Genomic DNA, 15,503 nt, shown 5'->3' with positions numbered 1-15,503 from the left:
CAGTCGATTCCAACGCAAAGCGACCCGATAGGACAGAGTAGAACTGCCCCATAGGGTTTCCAAGGAGCGCCTGGTGAGTTCAAACTGCTGAACTTGTGGTTAGCAGCTGAACTCTTAACCACTACGCCACCAGGGTTTCCATATGATAGGCTAATTGGTGAAAATTCAGCGGTGAGCCGAAGCAGGTAAGGCTTCCCTGGCCTTGTGGTGTGATTAGCTTATTAGCAAAGCCAGATACTAACCAAATATTCATAGCAAGAAATGCAGAATTGTTATTCTGAAAAATCGTGTGAAGGAGGGGTATATGGTGCCATAAGACTCCATAATGGGAAGATTTCATCTGGTCAGGGAATTTAGAGGAGATTTTTCTAAGAAATAGACTCAGAATGACATATAAGAAATGCAGAGAAATTAATCAGGTGATGTAATTTCCAAGCTGGAAAACCAGCATATGCCAAGGACTTTTGCCTGAAAGAAATATGGCAAATGTGAGGGAGGATGAAGGCAAGCTTAGCTGGAGTACAGTCATAAGAGGATGCAGGGTGAGATGTGAGACTGGAAGGTCGGTAGGTTCCAAACTTTTCTTAGGCTTTTAGGTCATAGCAAGGAGTTTTGCATTTATTCTTAGCACTGTGAGTTTGATGTGCTCCCCTAAATTTAATGGGAAGCCATTAAATCTGAATTTTTGAAAAGTTTCCTCTAGCTGTAGTGTGAGGAATAGATTAAGAACAGAGTAAATGCAGGAAGTCAATGTAGTAGTCTAAAAGAGTGAGAATAATAGTTTGGACTGAATGCGGTTGAGTCAGAAGATAGAGAGACATGGAAAGATTTGAAAGTTATTTTGCAAGGAAAATGGACAGTGGTTTGAGATGGATAGAATATTATTGTTGAGATAGAGGATGAGTTAGAAATGACTGTTAGGTTTCTAGCTTGTGGATTGGATGCAAAAAAATGGTGGCTCAATACAATGAGATAGAGGAAAACAAAGTTGAGGGTGAAGGAGAAATATGGACAAGATTTTGAGTGTGAGGCCTTTGGGGAATTTCAGGAGACATGGCAACTATGCAAATATATATATATATATATATATATATACATATATACACACATATATACACACATATATATACACACTCACATATATATACATATACACACATGTATATAGATATTGACTATCTTGTTATCTGACTTTTCGCTTTTACGACCGTAGTAAGAAATCTACTATCCCACTATTTTAAGCATTAATGTTGTATGTCTGGTAGTAAAGAACACTGAGGTACAAGGTTATAGTAATGCTGGCTGTGATAGTTAAGGTTATGTGTCACTTTGGCTGGGCCATGATTCTCAGTGATTTGGCAGTTATGTAATGATGTAATTTGGTAATTATGTAATGGTGTAATTTGGCAGTTATGTACTGATGTACTCATCTTCCATTTTGTGATCTTATGTGGTCATCCTCCATTTTCACATAACATCAATTTTTGCATAACAACCTGGTCATGTCGATAAGTGAAGAGTGGGTGTACTTAAATCAGTTTAAAGCCAGGTAAGTACTCATGTGTTATGAGCAAGAGAGTGTCTCCCTCTGGAGTCCCAAGTCCTTGATCCCTCCCATCCTACCCCTCTCCCCAGTCTTGGATGCTCATAACATTAAAAAAAGAAAGAAAGAAAAGGGGCCTGGCTTCTAGGCCTAGGGCCATTAACCAGCACGTGAATTCAGCAGCTTGGCTGAATCCTGGACAGGCCTGCAGGCTGATAGTGCATTGCTGTCTGAGAGGAGCTGCAGCTTCAGGCTGCAAGTCTGTGAGTAAGCGGCAGAGAGGCGCAGATAGGACACACGGTGATCACTTCGCCACAGACCCCCGAGATCTAAGCTGTTTGTGAGCTTAGGGGCTCTAGGGCCAGTGGGCGGTGCTCCTGGGTGGATGGGCATTTCCGTGAAGAGTGAGAACTCTGCAGAGGTCAGGGTAGGGCACGTCCCCTCCTGGTTGCAAATCCGCAGGAAGTACGGAAGTCAGGGCAAGGCAATCCGCGGCTGCAGGTGAGGGAGTGTATATATATATATATGGATTTCAGAGGATAAATTTAGTCTGAAAATATTAATTAATAGAAATTATTTAGGTTTTGAACATTTTCAACAATTGTTAAATAAAGGAAAAGGATCAAATATTTATTGAGTGGCATGTGTGGGGAAAAAACAAACTGGGTTTCATGCCTCATTCAATTCTCACAAGTCTGTGAGACAGATATTACTTCTGTTATACAGATAAAGATATTGGATCTCAGAGAAATTTATTTCATTTACCCAAAGGCATACAAAAATGACAGTCGCTTTGGTGAGTGGTATATGGGAGTAGCATTTGGAGAGTAGCATCTGAGATCTTAAAAGCTTGTGAGCAGCCGTCTAGATATAACTATTGGTCTCTTCTCCTCTGGAGCAAAAGAAAAAGAAGGAAACCAAAGCTCAAAGAAGAAACTGCTTTATAGGACGAATAGCCCACATGAACCATGTCCTCATCTATCCTGAGACCAGAAGAACTAGGTGGTCCCCTGCTACCACTACCAACCGTTTTGACCAGGGACACAATAGATGTTTCCAGATAGAATAGGAGAAAAATGTGGAACAAAACTCAAATTCCTAAAAAAAGATTAGACTTACTGGACTGATAGAAACTAGAGGAACCCCTGAAACTATCATCCTAAGATACCCTTTTAACTTGGAACTGAAGCCGCTACCGGAGGTCCCCTTTCAGCCAAATAATAGATTAGATTATAAAATAAACAATACCACCTGTGGGCTCCCTTAAACAATCAACTACATGAGACCAAATGGTCAACATTTACCCAAAAGCAAAGATGAGAAGACAAGGAGGGTCAGGGAAACTAGATACACGGAAACAGAACAAACAGAATGGCAATAATGAGAATGTTGACACACTGCGAAAATTGTAACCAATGTCACAGAACGATTTGTATAAAATTGTTAAACGAGAACCTAATTTGCTGTGTAAACTTTTACCTAAAACACAATAAAACATTTTTAAAAAAAGACCTCCTCAGGTTAATATATTGACTTAAACTTTTCCAATAACTTAAACCTCAGGAGATCTGCTTTAAGAAGTACATGATCATGTTATATAATTAGGATATCAATTATTTTGTATATAAATAGGTGAGTACTTTGAAAATATTTCTGTGTACCTAAATATGTTTGGTTTCTTAAGCATTTCAAATATTCTCTTTTGCAATACTTTAATTACTGGCATACTTTATGAAAAATGATGTGCTAAGAAATGTTGCACTTTAATGCTAATCACATTGAAATATTCACATATTTTAATTAAATAGGCTTTAAAAAAATGTTAATAAGAAAAGGTAGAAGCTTCTAGTATGTTAATCTTTACCTTAGGTTTTTGTAATTATTTGATATTGATGTTTAAGAACGTATTTTATTTACTAGGTAGATACTGACACAGATTCATGTGTCAGAATGGTATACTGTCTTGTATTTGAAAAACTTGTAGCTTACATTTTCCTGATAATACCATTGTCTTTTTAACTTGAAAAGAAAAAAAAAAAAATCCAGGAGACATAAAATTTCTCCAGACTCTAATAGCCTCATTTGTGAGAAGATTGGTTTCATAGGGGAAGTGTTCTATTTTTGTTGATGTTTTATTTTTTCCTTTTTCTACAGCTCCCATATATTGTCCTACCCTATGGAACAGAAAGCAGAAAATTACGTAGCTTTATTGTGGCAAATGTCTGTATATTTTGTCCATCAATTGTTATGATATGCGGTGTTCACCATATCTTTATTGACTCAAAATCTCTATTAATATTTCTCCCTGTCTCCAGGTTTTGGCGTATTTATATCTAGGGAACTTTATATTTTGTATTCAACATCAGGTCTTATTTTATTGTTTCCTAGTATCAATTTCAAACAGAAAAACCACTGAAATAAGAGTTACTAAGACATTTATGTAAGTTTTTAAAAATTTTGTATCAATAATTCCTTACATAATGTTCCTTGATAGCCAACTTTAATGAATGTGTTACTTTGGTTTCTGGACAATTTTTTTTTTTTTTTTAACTCTTTGAAATTGGAAAATTTCATTTTAGAAATATATGACCTGTTTCAATTTTAAAAATAATAACAGTCATTGGTTTGAAGATATCTGCATAGTGTCTTAGAATCTATTATGAAGACCTACAAAGACATTTGAAAACATGGGGCAGAGATCAAGTAGATACATGAGACTAAATGGGCAGCTCCTGTCCCGAGGTGAGATGAGAAGGCAGGGAGTGTCAAGTGCTTGTTGAATGGACACGGGAAATCAGGGGTGGAAAGGAGGAGTGTGCTGTCAGAATATAGGGAGAGTAACTGGGGTCCCGTAACAGTGTATGTATAAATTTTTGTATGACAGAATAACTTGTACTGTAAACTTTCACTTAGAGTGCCACAATTTAAAAAAAAAGAAAATATGGGGCAGAGATACACAGAAATCAGGAATTTGTATTTTGTTTTGAGACGTCAGAGGTCCACAACTGAGTTATTCATTTTTCTCAGTACAGGAAGCCTACCGATGTTGCCTATACAAAACCCCTCTTTTAATTCATATTTTTCCTAACTTATTTTTCACCCTCACATTTTTAATATCTATATGTCCTGCTAGATTTTGTCTAGTCTGTTGTTTCTGACTCCTGCCTACTATTTCTGCTTAAATACAAATATATTTCAATTTACATATTAATTTCTCTAGTGATGGGCATTTAAGGTTTCTTCCCACAAATAGTTTGTAAACAGCATTGCAGTAAATATCCTTGATGACGTTGGTTTGAATACCTGTGTGAATATTTCTTCAGGATATAAATCCAGTATGAGATTATTGGGTTATAGAATATTTGAATATTAATTTCACTAAATACTGAACCTTTGCTCTGCTGAAAAGTTACAACAGCTTTTACTATTACCGGTCGAGGGTGAAGTTCTGTGTTTTGTAAAAATTATATGTTCCAAACCATACTTCATTGTTGTGTATAGTTGCATTTCCCTAAAGTTGAGCATCTCTTGATATATTTATTAGCCATCTGAAGTTTTCCCTTTTGTGATTAGCTTATTAATATTTTCTCATTTTTCTTTTGGATTTCCCATCATTTCCTTGATGAATGGCAGGAATCTCTTAAGTTTCCTTTATGTTATAATCCCTTAGCAGTGATGACATTGTAAATATCTTCCATGTTTCTCATCTGTCAACATTTCTGTGGTGTTTTTCAGTAAAAGCAAGTCATTCATTTTAATCCAGTCAAATGCATCAATACCTTTTATTTTATGTTTGTGCTTAATCTTATTTAAGAAATAGTTTATATTACAAAGTCACAAAAACATTCATATGATTTTTTTTCTTTTATGATTATAAATTTCAAATTTAAATATTTAATCCATTTATTTAAATTTATTTACTTATTTATGTTAGGTGTGAGTTATGGATCCAGCTCTGGTTTTTTTTTCCACATAGTGGGCCAAGTGTCCTAACATCATTTAGTAAATTAATGCATCCTTTCTCCACTGATTGGTGATGAGTGTCCTATCACATTTAAGCACTGGTCTGTTGCTAGACTCTATATTCACTTCCTTTTCTATGAGGTTTTTCTTGTGGCTGTTTTAAAATACTTCAAATATTATGCCTTGTAATATCTTATAGTATATTTTCTCTTCTTTTGAAATATTACTTTGGCATTTGGAAATTACATTCTTTCTTTATCTATTTTAGAATTAGTATATTAAATAGTTTTACTTTTCCCCCCAAAATATGTTGGAATTGTTTATTGAAGTATTTTCTATACTGCATTTTTTTTTTTAAGGCTTAGTTGCTATTTTAAAAGGTAACTATTTTCATTTTCTCGGATGCAGACATTGAAATATCCTTTTTATTTGCATGAGCTGATCTTTTGTCTTGCAAAATTAGTTATCTTTTTTTAGTTATACTTTTTTGTTTTCTCGAGTTTTAATAAAGTCGACTTTATGATGTATAACTGATAATTATTTTTCTCCCTTTTTTGATCTTTAGACCTCTTATTTAGGTCTTATTTTCTTTCGTGTGGGAGTGTACTTTCAGGTTTAGTTTAGGAAGTAACTGCAATACTGATGAAAGCATTAATGATATAATTCTTCCTTTCTCTAAATCTGTTTTTTTTTTTTCCTTATTTTGTCCCAACTTTAAAAAAAATGCCTCTAAGAGCTCTTCATTAAGTATGATGTTTGCATTAGGTTTTGGTAGATGGCTGAAGTTATACTTATTTATCTGTTTATTAGGAGACCTGGTGGTGCAGTGGTCAAGTGCTCATCTGCTAACCAAAAGGTCAGCAGTTCAAATCCACCAGCCTCTCTTCAGGAGAAAGACGTGGCAGTCTGCTTCCGTAAAGATTACAGCCTTGGAAACCCTATGAGTCAATACCACCCTGTCCTATAGGGTTACTATGAGTTGGAATTGACTCAACAGCAATGAGTTTCTGGGCTTTATTTACTTATTACATATTCCCTCCATCTACTACAATGTAAAGTTTCCAAGAGCAGGGATAATTCTACCACTGCTGTATCCCCAGCAATTATAAAAATATATAGCACATAAAACCAAAAACCTAACCTGTTGCTGATGAATCGATTCTGATTCATAGCAACCCTATAGGACAGAGTAGAACTGCCCCATAGGGTTTCCAAGGAGTGTCTGGTGGTCAAACTGCTGACCTGTTGGTTAGCAGCCAAGCTCTTAACCACTGTGCCACCAGAGTTCCTATATGTCACATAGTGGGCACTTAATATTTTATAAATGAGTTAATAAATGAAAATAAAGAAATAATTAAATTAGAATTAACCCATTTAACTCTTTCCAGGTATGTTTTTAAAGGTTGATATCATATAGATAATAAGTTAATTGATTCCTTATTAGTATATCTTATGCTATGGCTTAGGCAAACACATGGGTAATCAAGTATATGAATCTCATTTATAACACAAAATAGCTCTTTTGGAAGTGTCCTAGTTTTCTTATTTGTTTTAACCAAGGATAAAATTTTTTTCCATAACTTTGACTATATGATGTCAAATTAGATTTAATTATCCATTAAAGTATGTAATTCCTAAGTTTTACTGTATATAGCACTGGCGTACAAATATTTTCACAAAGGAACAAAAACAAATAACCTGACATTAAATGAAGAAATAATTTCCAAAAAGAACTATTTTATAAACTCTTTGATAATGTGAACCTCAGAATCTAACATATATACTACTAAGTAACTTTTGAGAGAAACATCTGAGCTGGAGATATAAATTTGGGAGTCTTCAGCTTAAGAAAAAAAGTATTTAAAGCCATGACACTGAATGAGGTCACTGAGGAAATGCTGAGAGAGAGAAGAGATTCAAGGATGATGCCTTTGGGCATTCACCCTTCAGATTCTGGGAGACGAGGTGCAACCCACAAAGGGCATAGGCAAGAGCAGCCATTGGTATAGGAATAAAAGTAAGAGAGTGAGGAATCCAAGAAGCTAAGTGCTGCTATAACAGAAATACCACAAGTGCACAGCTTTAACAAACAGAAATTTTTCTCGCAGTCTAGTAGACTAGAAGTCCAAATTCAGGGCATCAGCTCCAGGGGAAGTCTTTCTCTCTCTGCTGGTTCTGGAGGAAGTTTCGTGTCATCAACCTTCTCCTGGACTAGGAGCTTCTGGACTAGGAGCTTCTCAGCACAGGTGTTCCCGGTGCTGCTTTCTTGGTGGCATGAGGTTCCCCTGTCTCTCTGCTCACTTCTCTCTTTTATATCTCAAAAGAGATTGACTTAAGACACAACCTAATGTTGTAGTTTGAGTCTTGCCTCATTAACATAACTGTCACTAATCCCACCTCATTACCATCATAGAGGTAGGATTTACAACACAGGAAAATCACATCAGATGACAAAATGGTGGACACTCACACAATACTGGGAATCATGGACTAGCCAAGTTGACACATTTTTGGGGGACACAATTCAATCCATAACAGAGGGAATGATCAGCTATGTCAAATAGTGCTAAGAGATCATTGAAGATGAGGACTGAGAATTGATTATTGGAGTTTTCAACACGAAGGTCATAGGTGACAAAAGCAATTTCAGATGAACAGTAGAACAAAAGCCTGATTGTAATGGGTTCAAGAGAGCCCAGGAAGAGAGAAATCAAAGACAGCTTGTGTGAACATTTTCAAGGAACTTTGCTTCAAATTAATTTATTATAACAGGAATGAGAGTGGACTATGGGAAAGAGAATGCTGAATTTAAATCCTGGCTCCACCACCACCTACTAGCTGTCTGACCTTGGACAAATGATTCATTCTATTTGTGCCTTGGTGTTCTCATCAATAAAATAAACTTTTCTCATAAGGTTATAGAGGAACCAAATGAATTAAATGAGTTAAAATATGTAAAGGTTGTAGAGTTGTGTCTACACGTAATTAATGCTATGTAATTTTCAACTATTATCATTCAATAGGAGCAGAGAAAGAGGCAGGAGATGAGGCAGGATGTGGGTAACAAAAAAAAAAGAATATTTAAATACCCGTTTGAATTCTGAGGAGAATGATCAAGTGGCAAGAAAAACTGGTGATGCAAGAGAGGAGGAAGAGTTGCTAGAGCAACGTTCTTGAGTGGGCTAGAGGGGATAGCGTCTAGTACTTAACTGAACAGGATTTGGCTTATCTAGAATACACAGCATTCTTCCATTATAGCAGGAGGGGAGGCAGAGTATGTGGAAACGCAGGATGTCAGTAAGTATTTGAATGGAGGGAGCTTCTGGACATCCTTTTCTGATTGCTTCTACTTTCTCAGTAAAATAGGAAGCAAAGTCATCACCTGTGGATAGGGAAGAAGTGTCCGATGCTTTCCTTCACATTTATGTCACTGTGATTACTGAGCATCAGAAATAATTAAAGCTTAGAAATAGGTCAAAATGTATTTCCTCCTCTAGCCAAACAATGAAATTTTGATTTGTAAAGGAAATAGAAAGTTTATCTTTACTTCCTTGCAGTCTGAGTTGAGATATGAGTCAGAACCAATTAATAAGTGAAAAAGGCAAGGGCAAAATCAAAATCCACAGATTGTGCCAGAGATAGATTTTACCACCTCAGCACATCTTTGACTTCCTTCAGCTGCCCAGTTGCTGATTATTTACATGATGCATCGCCTTCTTCATAAAGCCTCTATTTTATTTTTTTCTTCTGTGTTGCTATATTTTGGTTCATCCTTTTATTCCCGCTAAAATTCAGATTGGATACAAATATTTTAAGCAAATATATAGGACTAAAAGAGAGCAGACAGTCAAGATGAGAAATTCTAGTTATTTGTTTATTGTTTTAGGTTGTAATCCATTTGAGACAATATAAAATTTCATTTCATAAGAAATAAAAAAGAAATAAGTCCTTGTCAGTTGATAGAATTACACTAAGTTGAATTGCTGATAGTTTTGTGGAGTTTTTTGTCAATTAGTTTTGGCTTTTAAAATGTAGTATGTCCTTTTTTCCAAATTTAGAGATGGGTATAAATGCTGTTGAGTAATTTCTATGCAATGATCTACAAATTTTTTTTTTACTGTAAACTCTTATTACAAATTTTGAAATAATAGAAATGTGAATGGAGAAAGTTAATCAGTGGCATATAATACTTTTTGCATTGTTAAAAAATGACAAATTTTAAACATTGAAAATTGAAAGGAGCAGTTGAAGAAATTAAAATGGATGAGAGAGAACAAAAATGGTCTTTTAGACCATTGCTTTTAAGTAATTGTCAGTTTATGTGAAACAACATGTTGGGTTCTATGGAAAATCTAGGTAAGGAAGAACTGTATTTTAATTTTTTCTCTCTTTCTTTTGAATTTAACAATGCTCCCAGTTTCTGAGAAAAACTTCCAGAAGGAGCAGTCATGTCACACTATGACCCTGCCCACGGGCCACAGTATATTGTGTGATGAATAAAATGGACTGGGGCCAGTAAATCTCTTCCTTGGGATTTTTGGCTTGGAGACTAAGTGAGACACTCTGAGTTAAACTTGTCAGCCTGTGATCATAGGGTTTAAAGCTCTGAAGCTCTCCAAAGTCCAATTTCTACCACATCAGTTGGAGAACTGGAGGGAAGCAATCTAAAGGGAGACAAACATTCAGAGGAGATCCAGGAAAAGGTAAATTCATATTTGGAGAGATTGTTGGGGATTTTTTGGCTGATGTTTTTCTTTTCTGTACGTGACAACTGACTGCCACATTTTTCTCCCACAGAGTGGCTGCTGGATTCAAACCACCAATATTTTGGTTAGTAGCCGAGTGCTTAACCACTGCACCACCAGGGCTCCTAGTATCCGTTCCAAACCTTAAAAATGAAACCCATTGCCACTGAGTCGATTCCTACTCATAGTCACCCCACAGGGTTTCCAAGGAGCAGCTGGTGGATTCAAACCACAGACCTTGTGGTTAGCAGCCCAGCTTTTAACCACTGTGCAACCAGGGCCCCTTGTATGCATTAGAAGCTCTAATTCCAGTTATTCCTGAAGTCTATCCTAATCTCTGCCTGTAGGCTATGTGAGATATTTGAGCATACTTATAACACATTTTTTTTCCTTTGAAATCATTTCTAATTGCAACAAGGAAGTGCTTTTGAAAACATCTACCTTCAAGGAGATAAAAATCTAGCCAGAAGACAGATATGCAACTTCAAAGTAACTAAATCATTTCATTCTGCTCAGCATGGGGAAAGTAAGAAAGGTTTCACAGAAGTTCTAGAATTTACTAATTGTTCCCAATTAGATTTTTCAATTAAGCAGCTAACAACCAAGAAGATTATAAGACATGGTCTCTTTTTAAGAACCTAATAATTTGGTTGATAGAAAATAGCAACACCATAAAATAATTAGAACACAGTATAAAAACAAAATATATACTTATGATTAAATATGTGGTGCAGACTAATAATAATACAGAAAAAAGAGGTGGTTCTGAATTTGATAGAGAAGCTTCCGAGAGGCATGAAGCTCACATAACACCTGGAAGATTGTTCAGAACCCAGTTCATTCATTCACAACATTTCCTGGGTGATTGCTAATACAACTGAGGTGGTTATAGATGTTATGAATAAAGATCTTGCCTGGGAATGCTCTTAGTTTATTGGGGAAGATAATTCTGTAAGCAAATTAAATACTTAGAAATGAATATGGTCGCAACTCTTTTATGTCAATCACTTTGTGTATCATAGGCCCTTCACAGGAAATACAATTTCTCTCTTTCTTTAGGCCTTCTTTGCAAGAAAGACACTTATTCCCAAACTCCAGGAAATTCTTTAGTTCAAAGAAGCAAGTTAGTGCAGGTTGACTTCCAAAATCCATGCACAGAAAGAGTGAGAGTGAGAGATAGTGTGTGTGTGTGTGTGTGTGTGCGCGCGTGACAGAGGGAGAGAGAGAGAGAGAGAAAGGCAGAAAGTCTGATCAGTGTACCAGCACCAATGTTTGTGTGAAGCTTCAAGGTTTTCCTTCCGAAGTCTGGTTCTAGGGACACAAATAGATAGTTTCTGTGATATCTGTGTTGTCTTGGAACCCTGTCAATACTAAGTAGTATCCTACACTGGGCTCCAAGATTGTAATTTTTTAAAAATCACAATTAGTACACATCCGTTGCCTCTGAGGCAGGAAATGCCAGTGTGGCTGGGATTAGAAGTATCTTCAGTCTCAGCTGCAGCTTCCAGGCCTTGTGAGTCAATGGCACTCCCTCTTTTTTCCTGGTGAGGGTCCTTTAGGGCCCTCAGTCCCTTTTCTGGTTGGCGACACCATTCAGGTCACCCTAGCCCATCTCGAGAAGCATCCCTACTATGAATCTCAGGGAGAATTGTTCTATACTCCTTATACAAATTGGTCCTCAACTTCTCCCATTTCCAAGAGGTCCCAGGAAATAACAATTTTCATCACGACAGAAAGTGTTGCACATTTTCACAAGGAGATTGTGTATTGACTCACATTATATTTGCCTAAGTAAAATAGTTTTAATCATTTTCTCGCATAATAAAAAGTAAGTGTTCCAAGTAAGCCTGCTAGCATAAGCAAAGAATTTAGAAGCTGGCAAAAATTAAAATTCAACCTCATTACTCAACTGATTGCACAAATAATTGCCTCATAATGCACTTGATGTTATAATACTGATATTTACATTGCCCTAGAATGTAAGAAAGAGTGGCTACTTCTACTATATGTTGGGGAAAAAGGGTTGAGAGAATAGCAGTTCAGGAAAGGCTTCATAGGGGGGATATTTTAGCTAAGTATAAACTAAAAAATTACTGAGTAAAATCCATAATTATGAGTAGGAACATGCAAAAAAGGTGGAACAGAGCCAGGAAGGGATACAATTTATATCTGCCCCATAGATTTTCCTCCAATATTTCTTGAATGTTTTTTCCAGTTTAGTTTTCAAATTCACTACTAAGCAAACCATCTTCGAACATTCCAAATCCAAAACATATTTACGCATAAGTCATTTCTTCAAATTATCATCAGTTTTGTATATATCATCTTCTGTCCCCTCTTAAAGCTTCAGTTTCTCCTTAAATTTCGATCATCGATGCATTTTTCTAATTTCCCTGATCTGCATGTCTTGTAACTTTTACCGTTTTCTTCTTATTAGAACCTTTTTGGATAGGTCAAAGAATGCTGGCTTTCATCAATATGCAAAGTAATCACAAACATGCTTCTTTAAAACAGACTTAAAATTTCCTTCTCTAGTCACAGCTTCCCTCATCTGGTTTCCTGCTATCTTGTGAAACTGAAGATGGCTAAACTAGGATATGTAACATTCTCACTGGCTCTGTCTCTATTGACTTGACATTTTGGTTGTGTTTTCTTCATGGAAAAGCAAGTTGAAACCCTGGTTTCTCTGGCAAATTTCTTCTTTAAAACATGCAGAACCTCCACTTGAGTTTGTAAATAAAATACTAGGTATTTTATTCAGGAGTGTTTTTGTTTGCAAGAAAAAGGTATTTTGGGGGGTTACCACAAGGGATTTTATTATCACAATATTAGTGGAGTGGGCAGCTTCTCAGGCTGGCTAATCAAGTCCTCCCTTTTAGAATTTAGCAGAAGAAAGCATTGATGTCATGGGAATCCAGCACGCTGGAATCGGTTCATTATTCTGGATTCAAGACAATTCTTCATTCTAGTGTTCCATTCTAGTGTACCTGTCATCTTTTGTGTTTATTTCTGCAATGAGTTGCTGGCTTACTCACCTTTTACTAGACATTTTTCTCTACAGCATAGTTTCTTCTTCCTCTTGCTTTTTCACTTAGCCATAAGTTCTTCTAACTTGACATAATTCATGAACTCCCATGAATTGGGCTAACTCATGAACTTGAGCTAATTCGTGAGTTCTCACGAAGTCTATTTCGTGGTCTTTCTGTGCATTGTTTCATCTTCAGCTATTCCTGCCATTTATCCAGATCTCTCCAACTTCCTTCTGCTAAATTCTGAAAGCAAGGATTTGATTGGCCACCCTGGACCAGCTTCCCACTTCTACTTTAATTAATTATGTCTGGCTTCCCAGGGCTTACTCATTAACAAGGGCTTGGTTGGGGCAAGGGCCATGATATCTTATACACTGTGGGACATTATTTAGGGTCGAAAGTTTTGGGCAGTCTTCTGATGATCTATAGTGGCTGAGGGTTGAGTGTAAAATAGGGTAGGGAAGTTGTAAATAATTTTAAAAAGAAAGAACAGGTATTTTCATCTTAAATCTTAAATATATAGAATAGTTTAAACTACATGGAAACTATTTACGATAAACACTAGATACATTTAAAAGTATGTTTGTCAATTTCTCCTGTCTTCTCAGAATTTTCTGTCATCTATTTTGTCTAGTTTTCCTTTCCTACTTTCTGTTAATTAATATGTTCTGTGATTCTTTGTATACTAACATTAAAATCTAGGTTATAAAATCTTTAATTTTTCTGGCATTTTCTCCTTTCTCATCGCCTCTACCAGAAAAATTCAGCTGCATAAAAGTACTGAATAGTTTTATTTTCAATTGCTGAGTTAGTAGGAATTATTTTAAAATATTATATCGAGAAACCATTTGATACGTTCAGAATTGAGATTGAGTTTTCTAATAGCCAAATAGTGCAAGTTATTGAAACCCTAATGAATCACCTTGATATGTGATACCATGGTTACAGGAAATTTGGATGGCTCAGCCTAAGTAATCATAACAGTTATGTTATATTGCCCTCTGAATATTTTACTTTTAGGAATTCTTTGTAAGCAGACAACACACAATAGTTTTGACTTAACTGCTAAAGAAGATCGTATAGGATATCACAACATTGTGCCTGTGTGTAGATAGACTTGGAACTATAGTACCTCAGAGATGTGTGGGCTAGGGATGGCAGCCACTCTCATCATGGTAGAGCCATTCCATGAGAACTGAGACACTGAGATCCTGGGCTGGAGGGATGATGTGGATTCAGATTCTCCTTAGACATGGATTCTACATTTTACTGCTGGAATTCCTCAAGGGCCTATGCTTTTTCAGCACCCCTTCCTGTACATCCCCAAGTATTTCCCTGAAGAACTTTCGTTTATGTTATGGATGGCCCATGGTGAAGTTGAAAATATACTATCATATATTGGGGATGGTCTGGTCACTAATGGAGGGAAGAAGTTTAGCTGGTAAGGTGGTTTCTCCACTTCCATAAATTTATTGGAGAATCTTCAATTGTGAACTTGACGAAGGCTTGACACCAAATAGTCTTTGTTCTTAACATCAATGACCCTGAAATGTAGCTTATATTTTTCTTCTGTCAAATCTTCCAGTTTTAAGATTCCAAATGTTTACAAGAGGCATTTATATCAAATTCTGGTAAAAAATCTGGAAGTTTTATTTTATTTTGCTTAAAGATGAAAATGTGAAGAGACTTCTAGCATATGTTACAGATATTAAAGTATATTATAAAATTACAGTAATTAAAAAAGTGGGATACTGATCTCTGATCAAAGAATAAAAATCCCTGATATAAACCAAAGTTTATACATACATACTAATAGACAATGTGCTGAGGTAAATAATATTGTGGAAACTTATTTAACTATTTGTTGAAGAAAATTGTTAGATCTTTACATCACTCATATAAATACATTTCTGATGAATTTAAGGTTTAAATGTAAGACAGTATAATAAGAGTACAGGAAGAACATATGCACAGTATATTTTGGAGGAAAAAGTCACAGCACAGCACGTGCAGAAATAATAAAGAAAATGTTTAATAGGTTCTTAATGTTTAAACCATAATACTTTAAAATATACATAAAATTTTATGCACATATATGTGCCATTTTGACTTATGGAAACTCTGTATGTGCTGAGCAGAAATGCTCCATAGGGTGTGTAAGGCTGCAATCTTTCGGAAGCAAATCATCAGGCCTGTCTTCTGAGGTGCCTCTGGGTAAGTTCG

Source organism: Trichechus manatus, unplaced genomic scaffold (genome assembly GCF_000243295.1).
Source record: "Trichechus manatus latirostris isolate Lorelei unplaced genomic scaffold, TriManLat1.0 scaffold00012, whole genome shotgun sequence".
NCBI lineage: Eukaryota > Metazoa > Chordata > Mammalia > Sirenia > Trichechidae > Trichechus > Trichechus manatus.
This window is presented reverse-complemented; position numbering follows the sequence as displayed.